General features: G+C 46.2%; 1 protein-coding gene across 2 annotated transcripts in view; it reads left to right on the forward strand.

The window, feature by feature from the left end:
• The first annotated feature begins 774 nt into the window (after positions 1-774).
• The window catches only part of nrip1b (nuclear receptor interacting protein 1b), a 46,081-nt gene continuing 33,583 nt past the window's right edge, over positions 775-13,272 (forward strand). For both annotated transcript variants that reach the window (XM_044042185.1, XM_044042184.1), the window contains exon 1: positions 775-1,091. The gene's annotated coding sequence lies outside the window, so the exon portion shown is untranslated. The remainder of the gene's footprint in view (positions 1,092-13,272) is intronic.

Consider the following 13,272-nt stretch of genomic DNA (forward strand, 5'->3'; position numbering starts at 1 on the left):
TCAACGAGACGTCAAGCTTTGCATGGGAATAGACTTCTATGGGATATTTAGACAGATCGCAAGGGAGTTGCGCTTTTCTGTCACCCAATCAGCTGACTATTGTGGGTGGAGCAATTATTTTGGTACCATTTCAAATGGAAAGGGGGGGACACAAAGTAAAATAATATATCAGGGGTTTCAAACTCATATGACTTAGGGGCCATATGAGTTAGAAGGGGGCCAGTCAAGTAAAAAAAAAAGTCTAACTGTGTTGGGGTGAGCGATATTAGCTTAAAGTTTTGATATAGCAATAACATTTGTGACGCTATTTTTCATCATTTCGAAATAAAGGTGTTTGTTTTGATGTGTAAGGTTATATAATTCAGAAAAAAACAAACAAACATAGTTATTATGACAGAAAGTGAATCTATAAATATCACATTTGAATGACATCATTGGCAGCAGAATGTGAGTTTAAGATCTTTGGCTAATAGGATTTAGTGTTGGGCCCCCTAGTCCCCGTTGCTCTGGTGCCTCAAACTCTTTTTTGCTCGCCCCTGTACAGTTGAGTTATAAATAAAGCGCGCACAGACAGTTGGGTGAGGGTAACAAATGCACATTAAAGCGCGTTTTAATACAATAATGAATGTATTATTAGTGTGCAGTGGGAGTGAGTGAGTGAGCGAGTGAGTGAATGAGTGAATGAGTGAGCGAGTGGGTCTTGTTCCTTTAAGGGTGGTGTCAGCGGCAGCAGAGGAGGAGCAGTGTGGCTGTCTCCGCTCACTTCTCCACAGCACAGCACAGCAGACTCCGAGAATAAACAATTCACACAGACCGACTACACGCTGCCGCCGCCGCTGCTGCTGCTGCTCACCTAAACCCGAGCTCCTAAAAGACGAGGCGTCTATTATTTTTGTTGTTGTTGTTTTCGGACTAACACATCGATTCGTATGTATGTTTTTTTTTCCTCCAAGTATCGTTGTCAAAGGCTGCGTCGCCGCTTCTGTTTTGCTGCCTGAGGTGTCAAGACTAGATGCGACCGTTTTCAATGGATTTGCCTGTCGAATAATAACGATGCGTCTCTCCGGCTGACTGTGGGGTGGACAACGCAGGTAGGCGCTCCACACACACACACACACACACACACACATACACAGCCATTTTATCACTATAATATTGTATTATGATGAGCTAGTGGTGGTGAACTGGAATCGGGTGGTTTACATACAGGGCGCGGTGTCGATGACTGTATTTGCGTGTTTTTGTCGCGTGTGGGGAAGACTGTATGTGTATGTGTGTGTGTGTGTGTGTGTGATGAGGCGCATATGGATATAGCGCCGAAAACGCTGGATAAAGAAGATCGAGGGGTAATAAAACGAGTGCGTGCGTGCGCGCGCGCGTGCAGTTACAGTCTTCTGATTCACTTCAGCAATAACAGCCTGTGTGTGTGTGTGTGTGTGTGTGTGTTGACATCATGACCAGCACATTAGGCCCACAATAGACGTATTTCTCCAATTTGTCAATGGTTAATTCATCACCAGGAGAGAAATAACAAGAGCCGAACTGAGACCATTCTGCTACTATTTCCTTGCTGCTGCGTTTCATGTGTCACAGCTGTGTGAATGAATGCTGCCACCATTTCATGTCAACACACACACACACAGACAGACCTACACATACACACACACAGGCAGTTCTGCCACAGAAGTTGTAATGTAATGTCAGAACACTTGATCTCATTGAGTCGTCAGACTGTTAGCACCACCAATGGGAGACCCTTCACAGTTGCACTATTGTGTGAGTCACTGCTGATTGAGTCCTGCACCCTTTAAAGACCTTGAGGTGGGTTTTTGAGTGGAACCCAAGGCCTTGAGAAGATTGAGCAGCTCCTACTGTACTGTACGTTGAGCCTGAGTCATCAGAAGGCTTGCAGAGGTGTTAAATTATAGCTTTGTCCTGGATGCATTAGTCTACTTAATGAGAAATCTCCACAGCTGCCAAGAAATACTTCCCTGCAAGGTTTTCATTCTTATTTTTCCTGCTTTTTTTTTTAAACCTCTTTTCGGAGGTTGAATTGATTGAAACTGGGATTATTACCTGAGACGGTCTCAAAATTTGTCTGGCATGCATTAGTATATTCCCCCGTAGTGTCATTTTCCTGATTTCACATTGCATAACCACTCAAGCGGGGGCAGCGAGAGTGGCACTAAGCTCCCAGAGTACGTCCTGTAAATACAGTTTAAGGGGAGAATGGTTAAAATGTTACAGAGCAATGTTGCTACAACAGGCCTATAACATCGCCAGTATCAAGGTAACATTTGGCCCTTAAATGCACTCCAAAAAGCCATGGTATGGATTCAATGGCTTAGTTAATGATCCCCATTAATGGTCATTTTGTTTTGCCTCGTTACCCAAATAGGGGGAAAAAAAAAATCTGGTCCTTCCCAGCTTCACTCCAGTGAGCGGATTCAAATGCAGCCGGTTGAATTTGGTCGCTTGCAGCCTGTCACATCACCATGTCGTCATGTGTGATACGTTTTGAAAGGGTTGTTTTTCAGCCACATGGGCCTTTCTGAATGGGCCTGTGTGTGTGTGTGTGTGTGTGTGTGTGCGCGCGTGTGTGTGTAGGTGTTCCTTTTTCCGGAAATGTCTCATTGCTCTGTTGGACTTTGGAGCAGCACGGAGGCAAAAGGTCAGGGACTGAAGTTTGCTGCAAGTTACAGGAAAGAGGGCAAAGTCCATCTTCAGTTTATGTTATAAAAGGGCAGTTTACAAAGAGGGCTGCTGTAAGTAGACTTAACACCAAAAGTATTTAGCATAGAAAACTTTTTTAAAGCCTTCTAAACACTGTGTGTGTCTGGGGGTCTGCCTTTTTAGCCTTTTCTTTGTTAAGCATTTAAGCTGCTTAATTATTTGACCTGAACTTTCACAAGATGTTCAAGGTAGCTCAGCGTGTCCTCTGTTGCCATAGATAAGTAAAACCTCCACATTTATAGCCTTAACTTTTAAAAGGTGCACCTCAGAAGTCAGCATGTGTCGGCGTGGCATGAGACTCAAAGTATTATTGGATGCTTCTTGATTTGCCTGTGTCGTCTCTGCTATTGTCCAGGGTGCTGCTGTTGAGTGATGTGCAGTAAGCGTGCAACACAACCAGAGGACATTCAAATGGCCAAATGCAAATGAAGCCGCTGAGCAGTCGCAAGAGTGGACTCTGCACTCTTCACTCTTTGTCCCCCCGGCTGCTGCCTTTCATCTGCTGCAAATCTTATCATGCCACAGCTGCCGTACGAAGTGGCATGTTTTGATGCGCGTGTTTCCCGCGACGGCGCTCTTGCACATGTGTGTGTGATGTTTTTCCACTCGTTGCAGGAGTCAGCGACTTTGCTTTCTCCTCTAAATAATTTGATGTAATAGTATATTTTTATACAGGACGATGCTACAGATACAGGAGCACATGCCCGGGCACTTATCTCTGCTAACAGCCTCTCTAACTGCCGCTACCGTGCCAACTCTGGGCCCACTGTTTGTAAATCTGTCAGTCACAATAGCAAAGACACTCACAAACAGACGCACGCACGCACACGGGAAGAGGGAAAAATTGAGGGTGGCATCGTGCTTTTTGATTGCCGAGATACTCTGCGAATAAACAAACTAATGTGCAATCTAGCAGAACAAGTGTCATGCATTTACTGCAGAGGTTTTGATTTATTATAGACCTGGGAGCTGCCCAGCACTTGTGTTGTTGGCCACTGAACATTGTTCAAGGGCACTTTGACAGTAGATGTTGAAGAAGAGAGGTGCATTTCTCATCCACTTACTGGCCTGCACTTTGTCAGTCCACCGAGGAATCAAACCTGAGACCCATTGGCCACAAGCTCATTCCTCTAATTGTCCCGGGGCTCTGTAATATCTGTGCAGAGCATGCATTAAGCCAAATCATTTTATTGTTCTTTTTACTGTTTGTTTATCCGGGAGACACTTTCTGCTAATGACAATACTCAGTGCCACAGTGGCGAAGATTTACGCCGTGCCGTAAATCTCCTCGCCGGGGGCCTAAGACGTATATCAGTTACAACGACGAGACAAAAGTACAAGATGTTGAATTTAGCGTCTTACTATTAAAGAGAATGTCGCCCCCGTGACCCTGCGCCTCCTCCGCAGTTCTTATCTGTCGAAGGATTTCACGCTCACGCCATGTTACGTCTCTATATCACAACAATAAGCTAAGATGAAGAGAATGTCGAGGCTTTCGCGACAAGTCTGAAGTCTGATCATAAATTAATCACTTTGTTATCAATGTGTTATTTTTTAAAAGTAGGCCTGCAACTCCTGATTTATTTTTGTGGATTAATCCTGGGATTATTTAGCAAAGACCATTTAACAAGCTGAAATAAGAAATCTTATTTTTGTTTATTATATTGAAAAAATAAAACTGATTCATTGACTCTCACAACAGCTGGTGATCAAGGTATTAGTTGATAATGAGTTGATTGTGGCCGCTCTATTGAGAATATTAAAGGTGCAGCATTTAAGTGCACCCAGACATAATTATTCCACCTGAAAGTTAATTTGACAACGTCCGATGACCTGTTACATGTATTTAATATTCAGTTTATGTGTTATTTCTATGTATTTAAGTGCAGCACAGTGCAGACAGACCATTGGTGTCATTTAATTCTGATCAGAACCGATTCCTAAAGATTGTGTCGGCGTTGGTCGTAAAAAACAGTAACAACAACACATCAGTCGACTTCTACAGAATAGTGTGTCAGTATATACGTTACCCACTAAATGAAACCACTTTTGAAAACCCAGCACAACAAATTTTGGGGCTCCGCAACAAAGATCCGTTGTGTGCGCAGTTTGAGATTCTCCCCCTGTGAACTCCGGGCTCTTAGTGTGGAGGCTCTCGCAGTTATAGCAGCACTATCTCATTCAGAGGCAATCACTCCAGCTCCTGTTGGTGCTTCTGTCATAAACAGAAGGCAGCCAAAGTCAATGGGACTCATTCTGATGACGAGGCAGGAACGGCTAAATGCGCCTATACAGCCATCGCTCGCGTATGCACGAGGAAGAAAGATGGACGCCTGCACACCGCAGCCCCTGAGAGCTACACTGAGCCCGAGCTCATCTGTTGAATGACTCCCCCTCCCACCGCCGTCACCCTCACCTCCAGCTCTCCGCTCCTCTGCCTCCGCGCTTCACCTTGGCCTCGGCGCAATGACAGGCCCCTCAATTATCTCCACCGATTGATCGCCGCTGATTGCAATTACTGTGAATTATTTAAACTTCACTGAAAGCTGCTCATGAAACGGGGGTTGGTGGTGGGAAGCGCCCGAAAGAGGAAAGATAGCGCGCGTTGCCCACGTGAAGCATCGGCCTGCTCGGAAAACAACAGCTGTGAAAAGCCTAATTGTGACGATCAGTGAAGCAGAGCCGGGTAACAGCATCAAGCTACTTTACGCTGTGGTAATGGAGCCGCCAGCTCAACGCCGACTCGCTTCTGTCGCTCTCTCTCTCTGATTCGATAAGTTAAGACTGAGGAGATGTAGCATGGAGCAGGACACCTCCTGGGTGATGTGAGAGGGGCTGACTCTTCTCCTGGCCAGACTGGTGGTCACAGCAGAGGAGCCGAGTGGAACCGACTTCCTTCCTTTCCCCCCTCCCTCTCTCTCTCTCTCTCTCTCTCTCTCCTTCTCTTGCTCCTGTAGCAGAGCTGCTGCCCCAGGCTGTGGAGGTGCAGTAGGACACTTTCTCCACCATTGTGGTGAGCACGCTGCCAGGATGCTGCAGTCAGAAGAGAGAGGAAGGTCTCTGCTTGTTGCCACAAGCAGGCCAATGTCACACGAGTGGGTGGGGGGAATGAGGACAGTCGTAGATCGGAGGCATGCTCGGCCTGCGCGTGCACATGTTACCAAGAACATTGGCCTTGTTTTATTTACGGCGAGAGAATAGAGATGGCAAGCACCTCTCTGCATATTTCGGCGCTGTTGTGTTTGAATTGTTGAGTCGCAGCAGCCAGAAGACGCTGGTAATTAAGTCTGATAATGCAGTTGTTGATCCCAAAGATCACAGTAAACACGGATCGCTCCACGCCTCGGTCAAACACACACCGGCGGCGCCCATTGGGCGCTGGGGCCGGACTGTGTACCAAACGCTACCTGTGCTGCCTCTAAATGCGTCTTTGCACGCGTCCCTAAGAAGCCTAAGGGTTGAAGGCTAGAACAAGCGGGTCACCGCAGCTGGAGACGGAGGTCGGCTGTTATTCAGCCGTGTCTTATTTTAACCAGGTTATGTGGCAGGAGTGCAGGGCAGACGCTGGGGCTAAGTGAAAATGCCACTCATTCCTGAAGAGTCCCTGGCCTCGTCAAGGTTAGTGGCTTGTCTTTGTAAGTTGAGGGATTGATGCATGAGCCTGTCTGGCGCTGAATTCAAAGTCCAAGGCTGTCACAGGCAGCAGCTCTCTCTCTCTCTCTCACCCCTTCCTACCTTTCCTCTCTCTCTCCCTCCCTGCCTCCCTCCCCTTGCAGGCTATCACAAGGCCCCGTCCTTCCCAACTTCTTAGCAGCCTGTCCTTTTGGGAACCTTGAGCAGCCTAGGCAAGGACACAGCGTCTGGTGCAGTAAGCCTGTGCAGAGGGGGAGGCTTTACGTAACGCTCTGCTTTAAACATGGGTGTATGACTTCTCTGACATGGAGCGGTGCAGAGCTGCACAGCTCAGAGCACATGCCCCCCTCAGCCCCCTCCCACTGCCCCTGATAAGGAGGGGGCAGAGAAATCCCTGCAACTTAATTATATCTTTCTCTTTTAAAAGCTTTCTTTTGAAATTAAATTTTCCCAGGCAATTAACTAAAGAGGAGTTTTCAGAATTTATGAATGAATGATGGATATATTGCACAGGACGACAGGGAGGGAGGGAGGAGAGGGTGGCAGCGGGAGATGCATATGCAGTATATGTTTCGAGGCTGAGTCCCTGAGATTTATTTCCATAGCACACACACACACACACACACACACACAGAAAGGGTGAAGTTTGGGGGAAATTCAGGCGTCATTAAACTTTGTACCTATGAGCTGCTTCTGTGTGCCACCAGCACAGCAACACTTCAGAGTGCAGACGACACCATTTCACTGTCGATGTTTGGGAAATTTCATTTTATTTTTTTTCCCCGTGCAAATGCAGCGAACACTCACATTCTTTCACATCACTTGGCTCTGCAGGATATGTGGAAAATGCAAGAGTCGGGGGTTTCCCCGCTTCCTCATTCATTCACACTCGCGTCTTATAGGAGTTGGATGTAACGCGTTGAATGGTGTTATGTGCCGCACTCCCCACACAAATCCTTTTTTGGCTGGAACTGTAATTGTGTAACTTTTTGGCTTCTAGTGATGAGCTGAATTGTTGCTGGGCAACAAGGGACCTGTGCGGGTGGCTGTGGAGAGTTGGAGCTGCGCGGGCTCACATAGATCTGTGGCACATTACGTGGGCATTCAATAGGAGGAATTTCAGTGAATCCCCATGGAAACACCTTATTTTATTCAGATTAGTCAAAGGTTGTCGCTTGTGTAAAATCAATTAGTGTCTGCTAGGATTCACAAAGAGCTGTCGTGTAATGACTCTGACATTTCAGATCTCGTTTTATTTTATTTTTTTTACATGTACAGTATATATATTTGTCAATGAATGAATGTATAAGAAATAATATCTCCTGACTGCGAATGTGGCTAAATAAGTAGCACACATCTCCGAATCAGAGAAAATGAATGTACTCCCTCACAACCGAGGAGGGAACGAGGACATCTGGCAAAATTCCAAACCCCTTCTCTCCCTGAAAGTGGTCTCTTGAATTTCTGAAACATGCCGTCCTTTCGCGAACCTCCGGCCCACTTGTAAATCCATTAGCGGGGTGGCGTTATTCAGTACATCCTCACTAGAGCAGACTAAACAGACCGAAAGACTGTGGTTCAGAAGTGCAGCTGTCTCATAACTGTGTTAGAAGGCTCCCAGAGAGCAGAAAAGGCCATTTGAGAGAAGATGGAGCGCGCTGGGCTGATGACTTGAGGCAGCCGTATGACCTATTACTTAGGGAAAATGGACCGGTGACCAGAAGATTGCTGGCTCATACTCCGCTCACCCTCTGCCCTTGAGCAAAGGCAATTAACCTGGATTTTTCCAGTAAATATTCGGCTGTGGAAGTGGGAAGAGATGCACGCGAGTGATAATTGTGTAAGTGACTTTGAATAAAAGTGTCCACTAAGCAGGGAGATTAATACGACTAATGGAATCATAGCTCGTGTTTTTGGAGTTATCGAGGAAGCAGAACATGGGCAGGAACATGCAGACACTCCTGCTCCCACTCATCTGTCCTTGTGCGCTCTTTAAACACGCAGACGACTTCTCTCTTTTCCTTTGGCATTAAGGCTAGGGCACGACCTTGACCTGATTGCGCAGGAGGCTTTTTAAGTAACTCTCCAGAAGGAGATCCAATCATGTGACACCCCTTCACCCATCCTCACCCCCCACCCCCCTCAGTCCTCCTCTCCCGACCTTGTATGTCTATTCGGATGAGGGGGTGGAGACACTCGCCACATGCAGCCGCGGGGACTGTCACTCAATTGGTCATTCACTCCCAAGGTCAGAGAGGGGTCGAGGTCGTGTCAGAGCAAGCGGGGCAGCTCCGGTGATCCCCGGCCCTCGTCTGAATTTGGGAATCGCCCGCCCCCACTGTGACGAGCGGAGCAGGTTTAGTCATCTGTTCAGTTCTCAATCACCGGTACCAGCATATGTCAGGGAGCGGTTGCTTCATGTCCACAGTGATTCATGTCCAGGGTGAGCTCGCCGCATGGACTCGTGTTATTGCAGTTGCCTTCACTCACTCCCTGCAGCTGCCCCGCTGTTAAAAACCACACTGGCTTTTAGCGTAAGCTCCTGAGTATTATATTATATATATATAGTAACGTCAACATTTGGGCCCCCTGGATGTGTTTACCATATGGCAGGATTTGTTTAGACTGCATTTGTACACGCAACTTAATGAGATTTAAGGTTTTCAGGATATTTAGGTCTGCTTTTAGGATATTTGGACACAGCCTTGTGTGATTGTTTCCATTCAGCACATTATGAGTTCTCCGTCTAGGGCTAGTGAAAGACAAGAACGTCCTCAAATGTCTTGGAGGAGCTCAGCGATCATTCAGCTGCGTTGTCTTCAATGTTACTTTTATTTCTGAACTAATGACCAGCTATGATTCATCCTGTGTTTTTTTCCGGTCAACTTCTTTTTCTTTCAACTTTGTTATTTTCGTTGCCGTCATCGCCTCAGGCTAAACTTCTTCTTGTAGATATGAGTCAAGTAGTTCTCAGCGTATGTGTGAGGAATAGTAGCGGCGACAGGCTAATGTCTATCTTGTAAACATTTTTGAATGCGACAGCAGATTTTAAAATGAACAAAAGAAACCAACATTTTGGCAAAACGTGGCTATATTTTTTTTAAACGGGAAGCACGAACAACTTAATCCGATGACTTGTGAAGCTCTTTTACAAACTCTTACGAATATGCTACTGTGCCCGTGGCTGCGTGTGAGACGAAGCACAATATCAGGCGACTATATGAAGAAGAGGAGACTAATTTCCCCCGTCTTCTTTCCACAGAAATCTGCTCTTTCTCTTTCTCTTCTCCATCTGGAGCCAAGTGTCACAAAGTGTCACAAAAGTGAGGTGCTTCCTCACTTGTTAGAACGCAGGCCAGGACGTACCATGTTCGGCAGCTTTGATAAAAAGGAACTCATCATGTGGTGGAGGGCGTGAGGTCACATGACACTGTTGCGTTGGTTGCTACAGGCCATAATGTGTCTGGATCAAACGACTGAGGCGTTAGGAAGAAAAGAGCAAAGACGAGCATATGTTTCCCTGTATCTGCTCCATGTACAGTATATATATATATGCATATATATATATGCGTATATACGTATATGTGTATATATATGTGTGACAAAGCAACTGAAAATAATAGTTTGTTGCGACTCTAAATGAATGTACGTCTGCTCCTGTGTTAATCAATCATTCTTGGATACAGACTCCCCACCTGGAGACACCTGTAGCTCACACAGTGGAGCGGCGTACAGTAGGGCAAACCTGCCGCTTCATGTTTTTATATGTATTTCGCCCCCGGTTGTCTGAGGTGCACCTTTTGTGTTACGTCAATAGAACGCACCCCGGCACAAGTGCTGCTAACTTATGTGCAAGTTAAGCCTTGTTTGGATAATAAAAGGGTAACAGGAGCCGCAGTGAAGCTTGTATAACATGTATGATTTCACACCTGAGAGTAGCACACAGTGTGCTTGTGTAACTGTGTTTACATGTCCGTGGCTGGCCCTGGCACCAGAGCCAGACGCATGTGGTTTATCCGGGGCCGTCTTTCTCTCTAAGCCACCTTTCCTTCCATTCAGCGTTGACCTTGGTGCTTACGAGGAGGCAGGGCTTGACCTACATCCAACCCTGTTTAACTGGAACTGGAACCTCTACCAGCAAGGGAGATATTATACTCTCTTCTCTGTTGTTGTTGTTTGTATTTCCACTCTTTTCTGCATGTTGGAAAGTGGAGCTTTACTGTATGACTGGTCTCCGAGGCACCGCCATGTCTGTGTGCAAGTGTGCACTAGGTCAGCGCTGGCACACAGGGGCTTAGTTAGCGTCATGCTGGTGAGAGTTTAACGCCAGATAAACCCTCCTCCCTTTTTTGTCCCGAGTGTCAAACTGTGGCCGATGCAAATGAGTACACATGTGGAAAAACACACGCGCAGTCAGTCGCCAGCATCTGCCAGAGAGGCTGATGTTCTTGTATTGTGTGACACCGGGGTGCTAGCATAAGTCACGCTAATGCCCAAAGAGCTTTTGTGACAGGCTTTATTTAAGTAAATTTAAACACTGTACTCTCGCAAGTCGTGTGTGTGCTGTGGCATTAGAAAAGCCCGGGAAGTGTAAAATCATTACAATGCACAGAGAGTGGATTACTTCTGCTGCCATAAAAAAAGTGCTAGCGCATTATAGATGAAGTAGAATACTTAAGTTCCATAAAGACTGATTTATATTCGTATTGCTCGGCTTAAAGAAACTTAGAGTCAGGCAACATTTTTGAAATGAATGCTTCGGCGAAAGGTTTCAGTCATGTCCACCGTAACCGCTCACGATATATACTTCTATTTAATTGTGTGAGGCGAAGAGGAAGAGATTTAAAGTCACTCTTACCTTAGATTTTTCCATCAAAAAAAGTGTCATTTCATATATTTTATCCATTTTGTACAGTCTTTTTTTTCAAATTCATAGAAATGCGTCATCTGTGACGTCATCAGCTTTGCCCGTCTCTGCTCTAACTTCAAAGGCAAACTGCCCTATGAAATATTGGCTGATACTAGTCTCTGTGTATTTGTCACTCGTGGATTGCTGCGTGCTGCGCGTCCTGCCGTCCGAGCCCTCCCAGTAAAGTCACACAGGTAAAGACAAAATGACGACAGTTCCCATGATCCTGATTAGAGTTTGATTGCGAGATCCGTACCTTCAGAAATGACATGCTGTGCACAACGTAAGAGAAAGAGCAGCTGGAGAATATGTCCAAACGTATCGCGTGACAAAATATGATGGCGGCGCAATATACGACTGTCTGTACTTTGTCATTTTTGTCTTTCAACGTGCACAAAGCGACATAATATAAATCAGGCTCGAGTCTCCATGGAAAGACAAAGTGTTTTTTAAAAGGTAATGATTAAGTGTCGCTTTCATTCCAACATACAGCCACTGGAGCTATACAAAGGTTGCTAAGCAACACCGAGGCACCACCAGGATGAGTGATGAGTGATAATTTTTGGTGGGCACACTAATATTCAAATGAGCAGTCAAAGGTGTGCATTGATTAGTCTCTTCACAGTGTGTACAAACGGGAAGCCGACACTGATACAAAGGGCACTGCGGAATGAACGATCAGTTCTGTAAATGAATGAACGAATGAATGAAACTCTGAGGAGCGGCGTGCCTGGCTGAGGGAGAGGGATTACAAACGCGATGCACGAGCGAGCCGCGGCTTAATGAAGGGACGGGCTTTGCATGAGAATGCCGTGGCGTGATCTGAGAGATATCATGAGGTTGTCCTGTCCCACGCAGAGGCACTCGAAGGGGTCGGTGTCATGCTACCCAGGCATTAGAGCAGCTCCCGGGCTCAGTTAGCCCCCGTAATATCTCCACGAGCCAAGAAATGCTCGTAATTTTTCTGGCTGCGTGACATGTCATAGCTCCGTGGGTGTTGGATTACTGCAAAAAGAAGTGTGTACGTCTGTGTTTAAATAAGGCAGAGTATCCCATTTAGCATTCTAAGTAAGACATGATATAATGGCCGGCCAACTAGAAGAGGAGATGTAGAGGTTTGGGCGGGGGGGTGGTGCGTGGTGTTTAACCTCAGGAACATTTGTTGTATCAAGGCGTGGGAGGCTTTTTTTTTTTGTTCTGCCAAACATACAACAGGCCAGCTGATAAAGGTCGCCTGTATTCCAAAGGCCACAGGAAAGTGTTGCCAGAATTCAGGTTTTCATCACAGAGAAAATCTCTCTGTCTGTTTTTTTTTTTTAAATTTCCCGTCTTCCTTTGTTTTCCCCTCTCTATCTCGCTCCCTTTTACTGTCTCCCTTGATCATGCTCTGCAGAACTCCTTGCACGATCTTAGGGAGGGGAGAAAAAAAAAGTGGGTCAGGGCGACCTATTTTTTTTTTCTTTCTTTCTTTTTCTCCACAGTTCAGAGAGGCAGAGGGTGGCAGTGTTATCGTCAGTTAGACGAGGCGCAGGGCCTGATGGGGAGGCAGGGCCTTGTCGCGCGACGCAGCCACTCAGAACTGGGTCAGCAGCAGAGGCTACGTCTTGTAAACGGCTTGTCATACTGGGGAGAAAAGCTGCAAATGAACCATAGATTATACGCCCCAAGCTGAGTACTGAGGTCTCTCCGCACTCCCCAGCCCCTCACACTTCAAAAAACACACGCACATATAAGCCGTACTGTAGTGCAGGAGTCTCTGATGCACTGCCACCTTCTATGAGTTCCTCTCCTCCCCTCTCAGTCTCTGGTAATAGTGTTTGATTACTGCAGTCAGACCTGACAAGCTCAAAGCCCCTCGCCACACTTGCTTTAAAGGCTCCTTTTCACAATTCTTTTTCCTCTTTAACACGCGGGCGCTGTTTTCTAAATATAGCTCGCTTTCTGCCAGATTTGCTTAACTTTATTCAGGTCAGGTTATTTACTGTATGAGGTTCATC

The sequence above is a fragment of the Solea senegalensis genome, linkage group LG13 (genome assembly GCF_019176455.1).
Source record: "Solea senegalensis isolate Sse05_10M linkage group LG13, IFAPA_SoseM_1, whole genome shotgun sequence".
Lineage (NCBI taxonomy): Eukaryota > Metazoa > Chordata > Actinopteri > Pleuronectiformes > Soleidae > Solea > Solea senegalensis.